Source organism: Theropithecus gelada, chromosome 15, assembly GCF_003255815.1.
Source record: "Theropithecus gelada isolate Dixy chromosome 15, Tgel_1.0, whole genome shotgun sequence".
Lineage (NCBI taxonomy): Eukaryota > Metazoa > Chordata > Mammalia > Primates > Cercopithecidae > Theropithecus > Theropithecus gelada.
In genome coordinates, this window is record NC_037683.1 from 74362771 (window position 1) to 74380099 (window position 17329).

Sequence of the window (17329 nt, forward strand, 5' to 3'; positions counted from 1 at the left end):
GTGAACAGCAAATTCCCCAGAATCATGTAGCAGTCACTGAGTTCATCTGAATAATGTGTGCTTTTCATAGGTTTTAATATATAAACACCATCTGGCACCAGCAATGCCTCCAAAGTAGTTGTGGGAAAAGAATACAGTCCATGTATTATAACAAATACCTGTCTTTATGTGATGCATGGCAAGTGGAGTGGGATACTTACAAAGGTCATTATAACTTAGTAGCCCACACATATATAAAGCCAACTTCAACATGTGAAGTTACTATGTGCCAAGCACTGTTTTAAATCATTTGCCAATAATGGCCTCTTTTAACTCTCACACCTACTTTTATTAAATATTATCCCCAAATGAGAAATTCAAGTCGCAGGCAACCTATTGTCTTTCCAAAGGTCACCCTTTCATAAGGTCAGCTAAGGTGGAGTTATGATTTGATCCCAGAGTATTTGACTTCAAGGTGCATGATCTTAGCTGCCTTGCCCCACCCCTATGTCATCGTGCCTTTTAAGGAACAGGTGACAGAGATGACAGCAGCAGCAGCAGCAATTTCTCATCTGTCTTGTAGCTCCCTCTCAATCCCTTTCATCCAGAGCCTAGCTCCCCAGATCCTCCCAGCTTGGAACTCCTTAATCAACCTTATGCTCCTACTCTCAGAAAGCAAAATTGGAAGAAATATTTATAGGCTTATTGGTCTATTGTAGATAAATGATCGATAACAATCTATCTGCCAACTGTCTCTGAAATCATAATTACTGCTAATAGAGATTCTTTTACTGACAATGAAATAGCATGTTCCTTCCTCCTCTTTGGAGGCCAGCTGGCATAGGTTTCATTTCCCACTCCCACCAAGCCAGGGACTGCCACAGTCTCTCAGTCTCTCAGAAAAGCAAGGGTCATCCTTCCTGGCTGACATCCTGAAAATCTAACATCTGCTCATTGATCTGCTGCCCACGCAAAAGTCAGCAAAAATGTAAACGTTTTCCAGAACTCTCTCAATATCAAATACTTTTCCATATCCACAAATAATGGGTGGAAGGGGGAGAATCTACAAAGCTTATATCCAAATTTTGTCTTACTTTTCATAAATGGATATTATGAACATGCCATTTTTCCTAATTTGTGATCATCAGGAGAAAAATCATCTCAGGCTGCTGGAGCTTCAGGAGGATACTGCCTCTATTTCCCCATTGCTTGTTTTCTGGACTTGTACCCATGACAGCCTCCTTTGCCGCCCCTTGCAGCCCTCCTCCTATTCCTGATGTTCTTTCCTTCCTTCTCTCTCTCCCCTAGACTGGAGGCATCTGGAGCTGACTGTGTCCTCCTTAGTTGCTCTCCCTTGCCTTAATGGATACAATGTCACTTCAGGTGCATTTGAATAGACACTCAGTCTATGTTATTTACTTTGTTAAATATGAAATAGACTCTCCTGGATTGGGGGTAAAAATATGCTTTTGAAGAAGGAGTCAGTGGAGGCCCATATTTACAGGACATTTATTGCTGCCACTTTATGGGGAAAATTAGTCTTTTATGCTTTCAGTAATGATTCCCTAGGCCCTCTTTTCACACCAGCATGCTCATAAATTCCTTGTTTTTACAGCAGGGCAAAAATTTCTAAAGTGTTCTCTTCCTCACTTACCAGGATCACCTGCAGAGGATGGAGAGCCATCCCAGGAAGAGGATAGTGTGCTGGCCAGGGCCACGATGCCAACAGGCCTCTGGGTCCCCTCTGGACACTATTTCCAGGGATGAAGGGAATGTTGTGTAACTGAGGAAGCCCTTCTGGAGAGCACACATTCACTAGAAACACAGCTGGCTCTTTAAACAAGAGAAAGCCCAGGCATTGAGCAGGAAACGCCTGCACGAGCTCTCTAGGGGCTTTGCTGGAGTTGAATGATGCTAGCCAGACACATGCTGTTGAAAAGGTTCTCCTCATTCAGGGCATCTGGCCTCAGCATATCTCATCTCAAAGTGAGCCAGAAGTAACTGCTTTGAAACCTGGACAAGGTGCTCAGAGAAACCAGGCTATGCATCCTGTAGCACCTAAGATGTGCTTTCCAGGACCAGGGGACTTTCTATTGCCGTGCCCGGTGGCTGGTCCCCCTTTCCTCCTGGCTTAGCACTACTGGCTGAGCTGCCTTTACCACCTCACCCAAACTTAGTCATTTTAGACTCCCCAAAACATTACTCAAAGATGCCAGCAAGCGAAAATAAAACAAGAACTCTTTATGTCTGCTAGTAAGTCAATTCCTATTTACTTAAAAGGGGAAGAGGGCCATGTTGAGTTGGAAAGCTACTACATTCTTACTTATGGTCAGCCTTGTGCTTTCAGGTTAATATAATGCTACAAACGTGGGAGGTCACGTCACCTAAGAATCAACTCTTCTCAGAGAAGAATATATATTCAAATTACATGACAGTCATGCTAAACTGTAGATTTGGATTCAGTGGGTCTGGTGTGAGATAAGAGATTCTACATTTCTGACAAACTCCTCATAGCAGCCCACACTCCTAGTTCACGTACTATTCGTTGAGTAGCAAGGTCTCAGGTAGAGAGCTATAGCACTGGATTGGACACATTCGAGCTTGAATTCAGCTACTTATTATCCTCAGCATATTGGGTAAATTCTTTAAGTTCTGAGCTTCTATTTCTTCAACATGAAAAGTAAAACAAATAGTAATAATACTCATCCATCCTTCTTCCACTAGTTGATAGAGTTTTGGGTAAAAACATATGTGGAGGAGCCCTGAAGGCCCTAAAAATAGCTTATACAAATGTTAGTTATTACTATTGACTCCTTTCAGCAATACTCACTGTTTTATGTGCTGAGTTACTCCCAGAGTTTGCTTAGCAATAGAAAGAAATGCTTTTTGCAATATAATCATATTGCAGAGATAGAATAAATGAGGAAGAAATTCCAAGAGGCTGCTTTTCTTCCATTGCCCCTTCAAAAGCCAGTGATAAAACAGACAGAGACGAATTACCTGCCCAGCTTTTAGAGCATTCTAGGGGAGGGAGATTCTACTACGTTCCTTGGTGGGCTGTTTAATTTCAAGTAGAAGAAAGAATTTCATGGTCGAATCATTACTGGGTCTATATCATCCCTATAACCAGTTGATTCAACAAAATCATCTGTTGTGTCTTGGATTTGGTATGAAGTCAACAAAATGGCAAATAGATGGGTTACATTTTTTTTCTAATCTCATTCAATGTATGTTGTTCAATTAAGCAGAAAAGGCATGGGCTTTAGGGTCAAATACGCCAAGTTTAATTCTGGAGTCCACAGCTTACTAATTATGTTGACTCTAAACAAATTGCTTGACCTCTCTGAGTCTTAATTTGCTCATCTGTAAAATGGGACTAAGAATTTCCATCGTATAATATTCTGGGAAGTATTAGAAGAAATAATATGTAAAGTTCCTGACACCTGAAAGGTGGCCAGTAAATGTTAGATTCCTCCCTCTTTGTTCTGATTCTGTAACAAAAACAAAGAACAATTATAGAAATATTAAGTCAGCTAAGTTTTTAATACTCTAGCATTTTTAAAAGAATTTCTCATCTAACCCTCATGACAAGCCTTTTACTATTACTATCCCCATGTTAGAGAAGAGAAAACTGAGTTGCAGAGAAGTATCTTAGTCTGGCCCCACAGCCAGTAAGTACAATTTTGGAACAAGGTCCAAGGGGAACTCTAAGACGCTCCCCCTTATCCATGCATACTGATTCCCAATCACCCCCTGAAAATAAACCTTCTATGAAAGCAGCATGCAATTCACTTTTTCCCACTCTCAAAAGACTCTCTCATTTACTGTTTGTCTTGCAAGATGGTATAAAAGATGGCACGTTTTGCAGTTGATCCTATAGAGTGTTGTTGACCATTAGCGCAATTTTGTGGAAAAGCCACAGGCCAAGGGCCGTTCAAATACAGCAAACAAAACAACAAACCTGTAAAGCAGGAAAATGACCAGTATGTCAATATATCTCATTTTGCATCCCTCTATAAATAGCAAACTTTAAATACATTGTGCTGTTTAGCTAGATAGATGGAAACAAGTTCATTGTATTTTATATAGTTAGTGAAAGAACCCATAGCTTTAAAATGGATAGAAACTAGTCATTGTGTTTTATATAGTTGGGCAGTTTATTTGGTTTTCTATTTTAAAGTCATAGGTTTTATTTTTAAATAAATTGCCAAATTCTTTGGATCTTCCTGCCTCCTACGAAAACTACTTCACCCTAACTTCTCTTTCTTCAAAAGACAGTTAAGAAGAAGGTAAGTGAAAGTTGGTTTTTAAAGAGTTCATTTTTACCATCACATATATGCAGAAACTGATGGAGAAGTAGGTTAATTTGACATCACGGGAGGTCTCAAAACTATGTGATCAGAAGCACAGAGATGAGTTGTTGTGTACCTGAACTCAGAATTCCAATTCCTGACTGATAGATGGATTGGTTGATTGATTGACTGACTGATTATACTAACATTTTTTGGGAGTCAATGATGTACAATTTGCTGCACAAAGGACTTAACTTATTTTACTTTACTTAATCCTTCATAAAATGTTATGAGCTAAATGTTATTATCCCAATTTACAGATGAGGAAACTAAGTGTCAGAGAGTTTAGGCAACTTGCATCTATCTCTGACTGATTCTGAAGGCTCAGCTTTTAGCCACTCTGTGATAACTGCCCTTAGACTTTTTTATCCTTCTCTTTTCTTAAGCATACAGGTCTATAACACACACATGTACAAATGTACACACACACACACACTCCACAAAATAATCAGTCACTAATTCAGACTCAAAAGAACATAGTAAGATTTACTCTCACACTTGTCCTGTTCCTAGAGGTGGATCATATAACTGCTTTCTACTAACTCCCTCAACTACCGAAGTCTATAAACCCACCAATAATGAAGCACAAGTTGAATCCAGGAGTTGCTTGAATAAATTAAACAATTGTTATTTTTATAACTTTAACACATCAAAGCTAAATCCAATACACAGGAGCTTTCCTAGAACAGTCTCTTCTCTGCATGTTAAGCAAAGGTAAGAGGTAACTCTTATGCAACCCTGGAAAAAGACACAGACATGAAAATGTTAGACTGTCGCTGAGTATCAAAGACACTTGGCTGAGTTCTCCAAAGACAATTTGCAGCTGAAATTCTGTCCCCAGTGTAAATCAAACCCAAAATACTCCATAAGTCTTACTACCCAGCCTCATTTCATTGTACTTTGACACCCTTCCATCAAGTTAAAGTCTAAAAGTTAAATGAATTTTATCCTCTTCTATTCACCATATTTCTGATCCCTCACCAAGAGAAATGAAATGGAAAGCCCTTATTACAGAGCCAGGCATATAGAAAAATGTGAAATTGAAACTTGGCTGTGATACTTTTTTAGGGTGATACGGTGGTTTGAAACAAACAGACTTTAAACCAACAAAGATCAAGAGACACAAAGGCGGCCATTACATAATGGTAAAGGGATCAATTCAACAAGAAGAGCTAACTATCCTAAATATATATGCACCCAATACAGAAGCACCCAGATTCACAAAGCAAGTCCTTAGAGACTTACAAAGAGACTTAGACTCCCACACAATAATAATGGGAGAATTTAACAACCCACTGTCAACATTAGACAGAGCAACAGGACAGAAAGTTAACAAGGATATCCAGGAATTGAACTCAGCTCTGCAAAAAGCGGACCTAATAGACATCTACAGAACTCTCCACCCCAAATCAACAGAATTTACATTCTTCACAGCACCACATCACACTTATTTTAAAATTGACCACATAGTTGGAAGTAAAGCACTCCTCAGCAAACGTAAAAGAACAGAAATTATAACAAACTGTCTCTCAGACCACAGTGCAATCAAACTAGAACTCAGGATTAAGAAACTCACTCAGCACCACTCAACTACATGGAAGCTGAACAACCCACTCCTGAATGACTACTGGGTACACATAACGAAATGAAGGCAGAAATAAAGATGTTCTTTGAAACCAATGAGAACAAAGATACAACATACCAGAATCTCTGGGACACACTTAAAGTAGTGTGTAGAGGGAAATTTATAGCACTAAATGCCCACAAGAGAAAGCAGGAAAGATCTAAAATTGACACCCTAACATCACAATTAAAGAACTAGAGAAGCAAGAGCAAACACATTCAAAAGCTAGCAGAAGGCAAGAAATAACTAAGATCAGAGGAGAACTGAAGGAGATAGAGACACAAAAAACCCTTCAGAAAAATCAATGAATCCAGGAGCTGGTTTTTTGAAAAGATCAACTGATAGACCGCTAGCAAGACTAATAAAGAAGAAAAGAGAGAAGAATCAAATAGATGCAATAAAAAATGATAAAGGGGATATCACCACCGACCCCACAGAAATACAAACTACCATCAGAGAATACTATAAACGCCTCTACACAAATAAACTAGAAAACCTGGAAGAAATGGATAAATTCCTGGACACATACACTCTCCCAAGACTATACCAGGAAGAAGTTGAATCCCTGAATAGACCAATAACAGGCTCTGAAATTGAGGCAATAATTAATAGCCTACCAACAAAAAAAAGTCCAGGACCAGATGGATTCACAGCCAAATTCTACCAGAGGTACAAGGAGGAGCTGGCACTTTTTCCTTCTGAAACTATTCCAATCAATAGAAAAAGAAGGAATCCTCCCTAACTCATTTTATGAGGCCAACATCATCCTGATACCAAAGCCTGGCAGAGACACAACAAAAAAAGAGAATTTTAGACCAATATCCCTGATGAACATAGATGCAAAAATCTTCAACAAAATACTGGCAAACCGAATCCAGCATGACATCAAAAAGCTTATCCACCATGATCAACTGGGCTTCATCCCTGGGATGCAAGGCTGGTTCAATATATGCAAATCAATAAACACAATCCAGCATATACATAGAACCAAAGACAAAAACCACATGATTGTCTCAATAGATGCAGAAAAGGCCTTTGACAAAATTCAACAGCCCTTCATGCTAAAAACTCTCAATAAATTTGGTATTGACGGAACGTATCTCAAAATAATAAGAGCTATTTATGACAAACCCACAGCTAATATCATACTGAATGGGCAAAAACTGGAAGCATTCCCTTTGAAAACTGGCACAAGACAGGGATGCCCTCTCTCACCACTCCTGTTCAACACAGTGTTGGAAGTTCTGGCCAGGGCAATCAGGCAGGAGAAAGAAATAAAGGGTATTCAATTAGGAGAAGAGGAAGTCAAATTGTCCGTGTTTGCAGATGACATAATTGTATATTTAGAAAACCCCATCATCTCAGCCCAAAATCTCCTTCAGCTGATAAGCAACTTCAGCAAAGTCTCAGGATACAAAATCAATGTGCAAAAATCACAAGCATTCTTATACACCAAAAACAGACAAACAGAGAGCCAAGTCATGAGTGAAGTCCCATTCACAATTGCTTCAAAGAGAATAAAAGACCTAGGAATCCAACTTACAAGGGATGTAAAGGACCTCTTCAAGGAGAACTACAAACCACTGCTCAGTGAAATAAAAGAGGACACAAACAAATGAAAGAACATTCCATGCTCTTTCATGGATAGGAAGAATCAATATTGTGAAAATGACTATACTGCCCAAGGTAATTTATAGATTCAATGCCATCCCCATTAAGCTACCAATGACTTTCTTCACAGAATTGGAAAAAACTACTTTAAAGTTCATATGGAACCAAAAAAGAGCCCGCATTGCCAAGACAATCCTAAGCCAAAAGAACAAAGCTGGAGGCATCACACTACCTGATTCCAAACTCTACTACAAGGCTACAGTAACAAAAACATCATGGTACTGGTACCAAAACAGAGATATAGACCAACGGAACAGAACAGAGCCCTCAGAAATAATACTACACATCTACAACCATCTGATCTTGACAAACCTGACAAAAACAAGAAATGGGGAAAGAATTCCCTATTTAATAAACGGTGCTGGAAAAACTGGCTAGCTATATGTAGAAAGATGAAACTGGATCCCTTCCTTACACCTTATACAAAATTTAATTCAAAATGGATTAGACACTTAAATGTTAGACCTAAAACCATAAAAACCCTAGAAGAAAACCTAGGCAATACCATTCAGGACATAGGCATGGGCAAGGACTTCGTGTCTAAAACACCAAAAGCAATGGCAACAAAAGCCAAAATTGACAAATGGGATCTAATAAAATTAAAGAGCTTCTGCACAGCAAAAGAAACTACCATCAGAGTGAACAGGCAACCTACACAATGGGAGAAAATTTTTGCAATCTACTCATCTGACAAAGGGCTAATATCCAGAACCTACAAAGAACTCAATCAAATTTACAAGAAAAATACAACCCCATCAAAAAGTGGGCAAAGGATATGAAAAGACATTTCTCAAAAGAAGACATTCATACAGCCAACAGACACATGAAAAAATGCTCATCATCACTAGCCATCAGAGAAATGCAAATCAAAACCACAATGAGATACCATCTCACACCAGTTAGAATGGCAATCATTAAAAAGTCGGGAAACAACAGGTGCTGGAGAGGATGTGGAGAAATAGGAACACTTTTACACTGTTGATGGGACTGTAAACTAGTTCAACCACTGTGGAAGACAGTGTGGTGATTCCTCAAGGATCTAGAACTAGAAATACCATTTGACCCAGCCATCCCGTTACTGGGTATATTCCCAAAGGATTATAAATCATGCTGCTATAAAGACAGATGCCGGGCGACGTGCCTGCTTCCAAAATGGCGACGGCAGCAGCCGTGTCTGGTGCACTTGGCCGGGCGGGCTGGAAGCTCCTGCAGTTGCGGTGCCTGCCTGTGACCCGTTGCCGACCAGCCCTGGTGCCACGTGCCTTCCATGCTTCAGCTGTGGGGCTAAGGTCTTCAGATGAGCAGAAGCAGCAGCCTCCCCCTTCATTATCTCAGCAGCATTCTGAGACACAGGGGGCAGAAAAACCTGATCCAGAGTCTTCTCATCCACCCCCCAGGTATACAGACCAGGGCGGGGAGGAGGGCTATGAAAGTGAGGAGCAGCTGCAGGACCGCATCCTGACGGCAGCCCTGGAGTTCGTGCCCACCCACGGGTGGACAGCAGAGTCGATTGCAGAAGGAGCCCAGTCTCTAGGTCTCTCCAGTGCAGCAGCCAGCATGTTTGGGAAGGATGGCAGTGAACTAATACTGCATTTTGTGACCGAGTGCAATGCCCGGCTCACACGCGTGCTGGAAGAGGAGCAGAAGCTGGTACAGTTGGGCCAGGCAGAGAAGAAGAAGACAGACCAGTTCCTGAGGGATGCAGTGGAAACCAGACTGAGAATGCTGATCCCATACATTGAGCACTGGCCCCGGGCCCTCAGCGTCCTCATGCTCCCTCACAACATCCCATCCAGCCTGAGCCTGCTCACCAGCACGGTGGATGACATGTGGCATTACGCTGGGGACTAGTCCACTGATTTTAACTGGTACACCCGCCGAGCCATGCTGACTGGCATCTACAACACGACAGAGCTGGTGATGATGCAGGACTCCTCTCCAGACTTTGAGGACACTTGGCGCTTCCTGGAAAACCGGATTAATGATGCAATGAACATGGGCCACACTGCCAAGCAGGTAAAGTCCACAGGAGAGGCACTGGTGCAAGGACTCATGGGTGCAGCGGTGACGCTCAAGAACTTGACAGGTCTAAACCAGCGTCGGTGAGAGGAAAGGGTGTAAGCTACAATGCCTAGAAGAGAATGAGTGGACAGATTGAAAGAGCTTTGAAAAGTATGAGGTGCCATCCGTGTAACCTGGTGTTCATGAGAACACACTAAAGGACTCCTGAGACACTACCACAGCCACCTGGAAACCACAAGGCATTTGATGCTACCGTTCTGGTCAGGGATTGGGCCGCTTCTTCAGTTCCTAATACCAGACACCAAGCCTCCTGATGCCTTTCTGCACTGCAATTGTGTGATTGGAAAATGAGATGTTCATCCAAGCACTCAAGCCACAGAAACCCAGCATGTCCCTGTCACGATCTCATGGGCACCTTGATCATGTCTTAACCTTCCATTAACCTTGGGGCTCCCAAGCCAGAGTCAAGGTGACGCATGCCTCATGCCACCTCAAGGTGACAGCTCATCCCCAGCACAGCACAGGCGTGTGCACACAGAGGTGTTCCTTGCACCCCCTTCCCTCTCAGGTGTCCTGAGATGCTACTCCTGGGAAATCCCTCAGAAAACTGCCTCACCTGAGACAAGTGCCTGCTGGACAGAGGTGTGATCCCAGGCCTGGTGTCATATGACACCAGCATGCATCACAGGATTAGTGTATTTTGAGTCTAAAAATAATAAATATGTTTGAAGTAGAAAAAAAAAAAAGACAGATGTACACATACGTTTATTGCTGCAGTAGTCACAATAGCAAAGACTTGGAACCAACCCAAATGTCCATCAATGGCAGACTGGATTAACAAAATGTGGCACATATACACCATGGAATACTATGCAGTCATAAAAATGGATGAGTTCATGTCCTTTGTAGGGACATGGATGCAGCTGGAAACCATCATTCTCAGCAAACTATCACAAGAACAGAAAACCAAACACTGCATGTTCTCACTCATAGGTGGGAATTGAACAATCAGAACACTTGGACACAGGAAGGGGAACATCATACACCAGGGCCTATTGTGGGGTGGGGGGAGTGGGAGAGAGATAGCATTAGGAGATATACCTAATGTAAATGACGAGTTAATGGGTGCAGCACAACAACATGGCACATGTATACATATGTAACAAACCTGCACGTTGTGCACATGTACCCTAGAACAAAAAGTATTAAAAATAATAAAGTATTTCAAAACACAGAAAAAAAATAAAATAAAATAAAACAAAACATATCTGAAAATTTGACACTCCTTCCATTACTAGATAGAGGCTATGACCCTCCCCCTTGAACCTGCAGCTTTCTCAATGAATAGAACATGGGGGAAGTAATGCTGCATGATGTCCAAATCTATGTTAGCAAGGGGTATGCAGTTTCCAATAGTTTCTCTTGCAACAATCATTCTGGGATCCTTTGGATTCCATGGAAGCAGTTTAGCTAACCGGAGGTAGTTTAGCTACCTCCTGAGAGAGAGAGGGAGAGACAGCTGCTTCATCAGTCAACCCCCAGATTCATGAGAGAAATAGGTTATTGGAAGTAAGCTGTGGGTTTGGGGCAGTTTGTTATATAACAATGAATAACCAGAACAAGTAATGCATGTAGCCCATCTGTGTCCTCTTGAAGTTAAAAAGGTTCAGAAACACTAAGAAAAATCTCAGTCCTTTTAGTACATCTTTCTTTAGAAATTCCTTCAAATAGAGAAATATCTGTCCACAATTGGAGAGAAGTCAACAAATGAGAATGTCCCTGAGAAAACTGATTTGAAAAGAGCACTGGATGAAGAGAATCAGAATAACTCCTGCTCTGGCATTAATTCGCTGAGTGAATTTATGCTAAGTAATTTTCCTCTTTGGACCTGGACTTTCTCACCTTCCAAATGAGTGGATGGATTTGATTTCTTTGCACTCTAATGTTATACCATCTAACTTCATACTAAAGTGTGAATGACTGATATCAGATACTTTCCCTGAAAGCAGACTTTGACCAGGGTAAGGATTGGAAAGGTGGAAACAAAGTAGAGGCTGAGGGAGCTGACAATCAAGTTGTCCCTTGTGACATTTTGGCCAGTTCCTTGATCTCCTTGGACACTTGCTGCTTGGATTCTGGACATGAAGCAGGTAGTATATTGAAGATCAGAGGCCCCTAAGCCTGGCCAAGTCAGCAGCAGAAAAGAAAAGAAACTTCCCTGCTTACCTCTTCATTGAGACAATGTCCAAGTGAGAAGTTCTGTGCGCCCAGGGAAGAATATTCACCCTTTCTGGATGTTAGCATCTTCACCTCTAAAATGGAATGATAAATTCCAAACTAGCTTATGGCAAAGGATTGTGGGGGAGAATCTAGTGAAACAGTAGATACAAACATGCTCTGAAAGCTCTAAGGGCGGCACAACAGTAAGACTGGCTGGGATTTATTAAACCCTTACTATGGAACAGGTACTGCACTAAGAAACTGAAGTAAAATTGCTTCCTGAATCCTCCCAACACTTTAAGGCAGAATTTACTACAGGTGAGGAAGCTGAAGGCCAGAGTGCTAAAGTAACCTCCCTAGGACTCGCAGCTAGAAAACTGGAATTCAAGCCCATGTTTGTTGTACCACATAACACTTGTCTCAGGAATAACCGCTTAAATCCTGCAAAAAAAAAAAAAAAGGACTGGGGGAGGGGGTAGTGGAAAGTTCCCATTTCTACTGCCTGCTTGTTCTGAGGCAAGGCTGGTTCATGTAGAGTTTAGGGGCTTGAGCTACAGTGATTCTCAATCTTGCATGCACATTGGAACCATCTGGGCAGCTTTCAAAAATACTGACACCCGGGTTCCTCCCCGAGTGTCTAATTTAATTGGTTTCATGTGTGACCTGGGCACTGGGATTTTTAAAAGTTCCCAGGTGATTCCAATGTACAGCCAGGGTGGTAAGCCACTGCCCATCCCTGGCAGAGTCCTACAGAGAAAAACTACCAGCGTGCTCAGATCTCAGCTCCAAGTGGTCCCTTCCCATGTGAGAAGCAAGATGACACGTAGGGTGGGGGAAGGGAGAAATGGCTAAGGATTGATGGAATCTAGTATTCATTGCTGCATTCTGAATGGCGACTTTCCTGGCAGATACATTACCAGTCATGTCTCAGCCATAAAACATAGAGCTCTCATTTCCTCAGCGGCCTTATATACTCTGAGTGCTTTTCAGCATTATTAACCTCCATGATCAAAATAGATAGGGAGGCTGAAAGCCAGGGAAAACCTCTTTACGTCTTCTGAATTGCATAGCCACGCCACACAGTGAGAAAGAAGTCAGCTGGCATGTGAGCATTCTCGCTGGAGTCAGACAAACCCAGACCATGGACAAATTCACTTTGTGTAAATAACAGGTTCAGGAGGGCCATGTATTTTGAAACATAAATGTCATAATTAGAATCATTGACATTAGTGTAACAGCATGCATTGTTTGAACAGTGTTCCATTCAAATGAGGCTATGTCAGCTTCCTTTAGGCACATTTCTATGCTAAAACTAGGTGTCTAGAGGAAACATCCATCACTTAGTTCTGCTCAGTATCTAAACGCCCCTCCGGATTTGGGCAAATCACAGAAACGGTAGGAGACCGAGTTCACTTCCTACTGGGGGAGTCAGAAAAAGACAGATGGTCCCTTCTCCCTCCTCCCAAGAAGGCAGAGTGTGGCCCTGTGACAGCGTAGCCACTCAGATGCTCCCACCCAGACCACAGATCTTTGAGGGAAGGATGTGGAATCGGTCAGAGATTTTTCATGGTAGCTTTGGTGCAGCAGAGGACCCAGAGGCAGGGCAGCAAATGTCCAAGGCAAGCAGAGCCCAGCAGCATGGGGAGAGTCTGCTGGCCAGGGCCAGCAGGGGTGGGGTCTCCAGCTGGCAATGAGTGTGTCCTCAGCAGAACTCTCCTGGGACTCTGCCTCATCCATGCCCTGCCTCCCTCGATTACTTCCTAAACCTGTTGTTCAACCTTCCTCAATTTCACGAGCTACCCCATTACTTTCTAAGAAATTCATTTTTCCCTTAAATTGACCAGAGTAGGCTTTGGTTGTTTCCAGCCAAGAACTCTATTAGTGCAGGGTAACATAAGGGGATCTTATCACTCCTCCTTTAATTACTGGTGACCTGGTAATACCCAGGTGGTCTTCCACCTACAGGTATTTATAAAATGGCAGTGTCTAAATATAAACCCTTCTCCAGCAGGGTTTGTATCTCTCACTTGAAAAAAATTTACGTATGTGCAGATTTACTTCTGTATTCTCCACCATGGTGAGAATTTTGGGTTGAGGACACAAGAAGGATAAGTCATTTCATTATTATTTGAGAAGAAAAAGCTAATGTCTTAGTCTGAAGAATGGAAATCAATATAGGGCACAGTCTCACTCAGAGGTCATAATAAGAGTTAAGTAGCATGAAGCAAGTTGTTAAAGTGCCAACATTTAATTCAGTAGAACCCCCTTATCCAGGGAGATACATTCTAAGATGGCCAGTGGATGCTTGAAACTACAGAAAGCACCCTATCTATACTACATTTTTCCCCATATCCATACCTAGGATAAAGTCTAATTTATAAATTGGGCACAGTAAAAGATTAGCACAACATATAAAATACAGTAACAATATGCCAGCTTAAATACTCTTGTGCTTTGGGGTCATTAAGTAAAACAAGGATTACTAGAACACAAACAGTGAGATATCCCAACAGTCAACGTGATAACCAAGATGGCTGCTAAGTGACTAATGGGCAATAGCCTATACAGGGTAGATGATGCCAGACAAAGGAATGATTCACGCCCTGGGTAGGACAAAGTGGAATGGCAGGAGATTTCACCACTCTACTCAGAATGGCGTGCAATTTAAAACTTACATATTTTTTATTTCTGGATTTTTTCATTTCATAATCTTGGACTGCAGTTGATCACAGCTAACAAACTGCAGAAAACAAAACTTCAAAGAAATGGCGTCTACTGTATTCCATTTTTGACTTATAGGTAATCCTAAACCACACCTGTCAAATTTGGTCTTTGGATGCAGTACTCATGCACCACATCCAAGATTATCTCCAAATATTTTTGTTTGACATTTTTCCTGGAGATAGGGAGATAAAGTGTTTTGATCTGATAGATCTTTTTGTGGTAACTGAATTGAGGGTGGGATAGGAAAAGAAATCCAAACTCATTTTTCAGCTTTCTGCTGTACTGCATAAGTGTGTCAAACTGCATTTCAGATTAGGAGTTGATAGAAAAGGTTATCATAGATCCGACAGGGTGCCAACGTAAATGTCACCAAAGGAATCTAGTAGAGAGAATGTACTGTCACCTAAACCAGTAATTCCCAAGCTAAAGACCATCTACCCAGCCCCTGATGATCTCTCACTCCCAGAATACTTAGTGTCTCTACTCACTCCTCATTCCCATGTAAAAAATGGCCCCGATTTGAAAGGAAATATGGAACAGTTGAAAAATTGTGAGGTTTGGAACCAAAGTGGTTTGAATATTGCTTCTACTGCTATGAGCTCTACGACCTTGAACAAATTCTTTACCCTCTCCATGTTAGTTTTTTCTGCAGAATGTATATATAAAGTTATAGATTGCCTAGCACAATGCTTGGCAAATGGTTCATGAAAATGGTTGACTTCATCTAGATAGGTAATTGAAGAGGTATGAGGAATATCAACATTATCCATTTATACAATAAACACTCATTATGTGTTCATCATGTTTAAGGATGTATATATACAAAAATAAATAAAACCCAGAGTCTGACCTCAGAAAACAGATGATTAAAACATTGGCTAGAGTATAAAATCATTAGAAATATCTGAAGCAAGTTCCACTGTTCCCCATCTTTTCAGAAAAAAAAAAAAAATCCTACCCTCTTTGCAAAAAAAATTTTAAAACCTTCAAATTCCTCTCCTAAAAAATCCAACAGTGGCTATTTTCTCTAACTGCTTTGCAAGACTCAGCCCAATACTACCTTTCTCTATAACACCTTTCTTTATACCACTTCTTCTTCTACAGTCTTTCCCCACTCCAGGCAGGACTAGGCTAGTGAAAGTCTCACGGCTGGTTCTCTGGGGGGAAGAAAAGCCCTCAGTAGTAGTGTTTGCCAATTTCTGTCCTATAGTCTCCTCACGGCTGCTTTTAAGCTAACACCATGATATCGCTGAACACATACTTGGGAAGACATGTGCACAGTCAACTCTCACAAGCTGGTGCAAGCTGACTGCAGCACACCACTCTGGCACCATGTAAAATCAGTTCTTCCCACGGAGCCCTGCTGTGCTTCGCACTGCTCTACCTTATGTGTTCATTTGCTTAGATGTCCATCCCATCCACCTCTGATAAACTATAAGCTCCTTGAGGGCAGGAACTTCACCAATTCTTTATTGTTATAGTTCCAGCACTTGGCACCCTCCCTGGCCCAGAGTGGTCCTCAGTGAATACCTGTTGAAGAAGCAAAGTCACAGGAAGCTTTCCATTCTCTTTGGCATTGCTGCCTCTCTGGAGATATTGTGAACAGGTCTTATAAAGTTCGTGAGGTTTGTCATCAGCTTCCCAAATTCCTTTTTGGCTTCTTATCGTCCTCTCTTTTCCTTTCCCATCAAAGTACAGCCAGGAAAGGTCCTAGTAGCAGTCATTTACATCTCCGAATAATTTAAATATCTTGTTTCCAGAACAGTGCCATGACTTAGCTCTACCTGAGCAATGAATCATTGTCCTTAATTAAGATAATTTCAATGGCAGCAGGCAGGTGTAAAAATTCGAGGGCAGTTAATTACTTTGCATTTATGTAGGAACAGCCTCGTTGTAGAAATACTATTGAAAATGACATTTCAAAATTTGTAAATACTCAAGGTCTGAAAAACTCATTTAGAAGTCTCTAATATTTTGACCTAGACTAAGGCAAACAGACCATTCACTAAGCTCACAAGTCCAGGAAGTCATCAATTCAACTTGTTTTTTAAAGGGAGGTCTTGAAACTCTTGTTTTAACCGTCTCAGTCTAAAAATGAAACTGTCCTTAACCTTGGTTTTCATATAAAAGTTGTATCCCTGACAAATGATAATGACCAAATTAGATATTAAGAGTTCTAAGATAGGCCGTGTTTAAAGGAACATTAGTAAGAATAATGAAGATAATAACATTGTAACTATTTGCAGTATGCCAGTTACTAAGCACTTTTTTTTTTTTTTTGAGATGGAATCTCACTCTGTCACCTAGGCTAGAGTGCAGTGACACAATCATGGTTCACTGCAACCTCTGCCTCCCAGATTCAAGTGATTCTCCAGCCTCAGCCTCCCAAATAGCTGGGATTACAGGCACCCACCACCATGTCTGGCTACTTTTCCATTTTTAGTAGACATGGGGTTTCACCATGTTGGCCAGGTTGGTCTCTAACTCCTGACCTCAGGTGATCCACCCCACCTCAACCTCCCAAAGTGTTGGGAATTACAGGCATGAGCCACCGCACCAGGAGCAAACTGCTTTATGTGTGTTCGTTCCTTTACAACTTTCTACAATACAACAATCAAAAACACATTGATGTAAACAATTGTCCCCTAAATTTTTCTGTAACTTTGAGTTTGTTTTTTTTTTTAATTTTGGACTTTCCTAAAGTAATGCTGTCATTTTGGAGCTCTAGTGCAGGTAG

At 41.4% G+C, this 17329-nt stretch overlaps 1 pseudogene across 1 annotated transcript; it reads left to right on the forward strand.

Moving 5' to 3' along the window:
* Positions 1–8762: 8762 nt before the first annotated feature.
* Positions 8763–10394, forward strand: LOC112608092 (annotated as a pseudogene). Its single transcript, XR_003115940.1, has 2 exons — positions 8763–9873; positions 10139–10394. The product of XR_003115940.1 is annotated as a ubiquinone biosynthesis protein COQ9, mitochondrial pseudogene (transcript).
* Positions 10395–17329: the final 6935 nt, after the last annotated feature.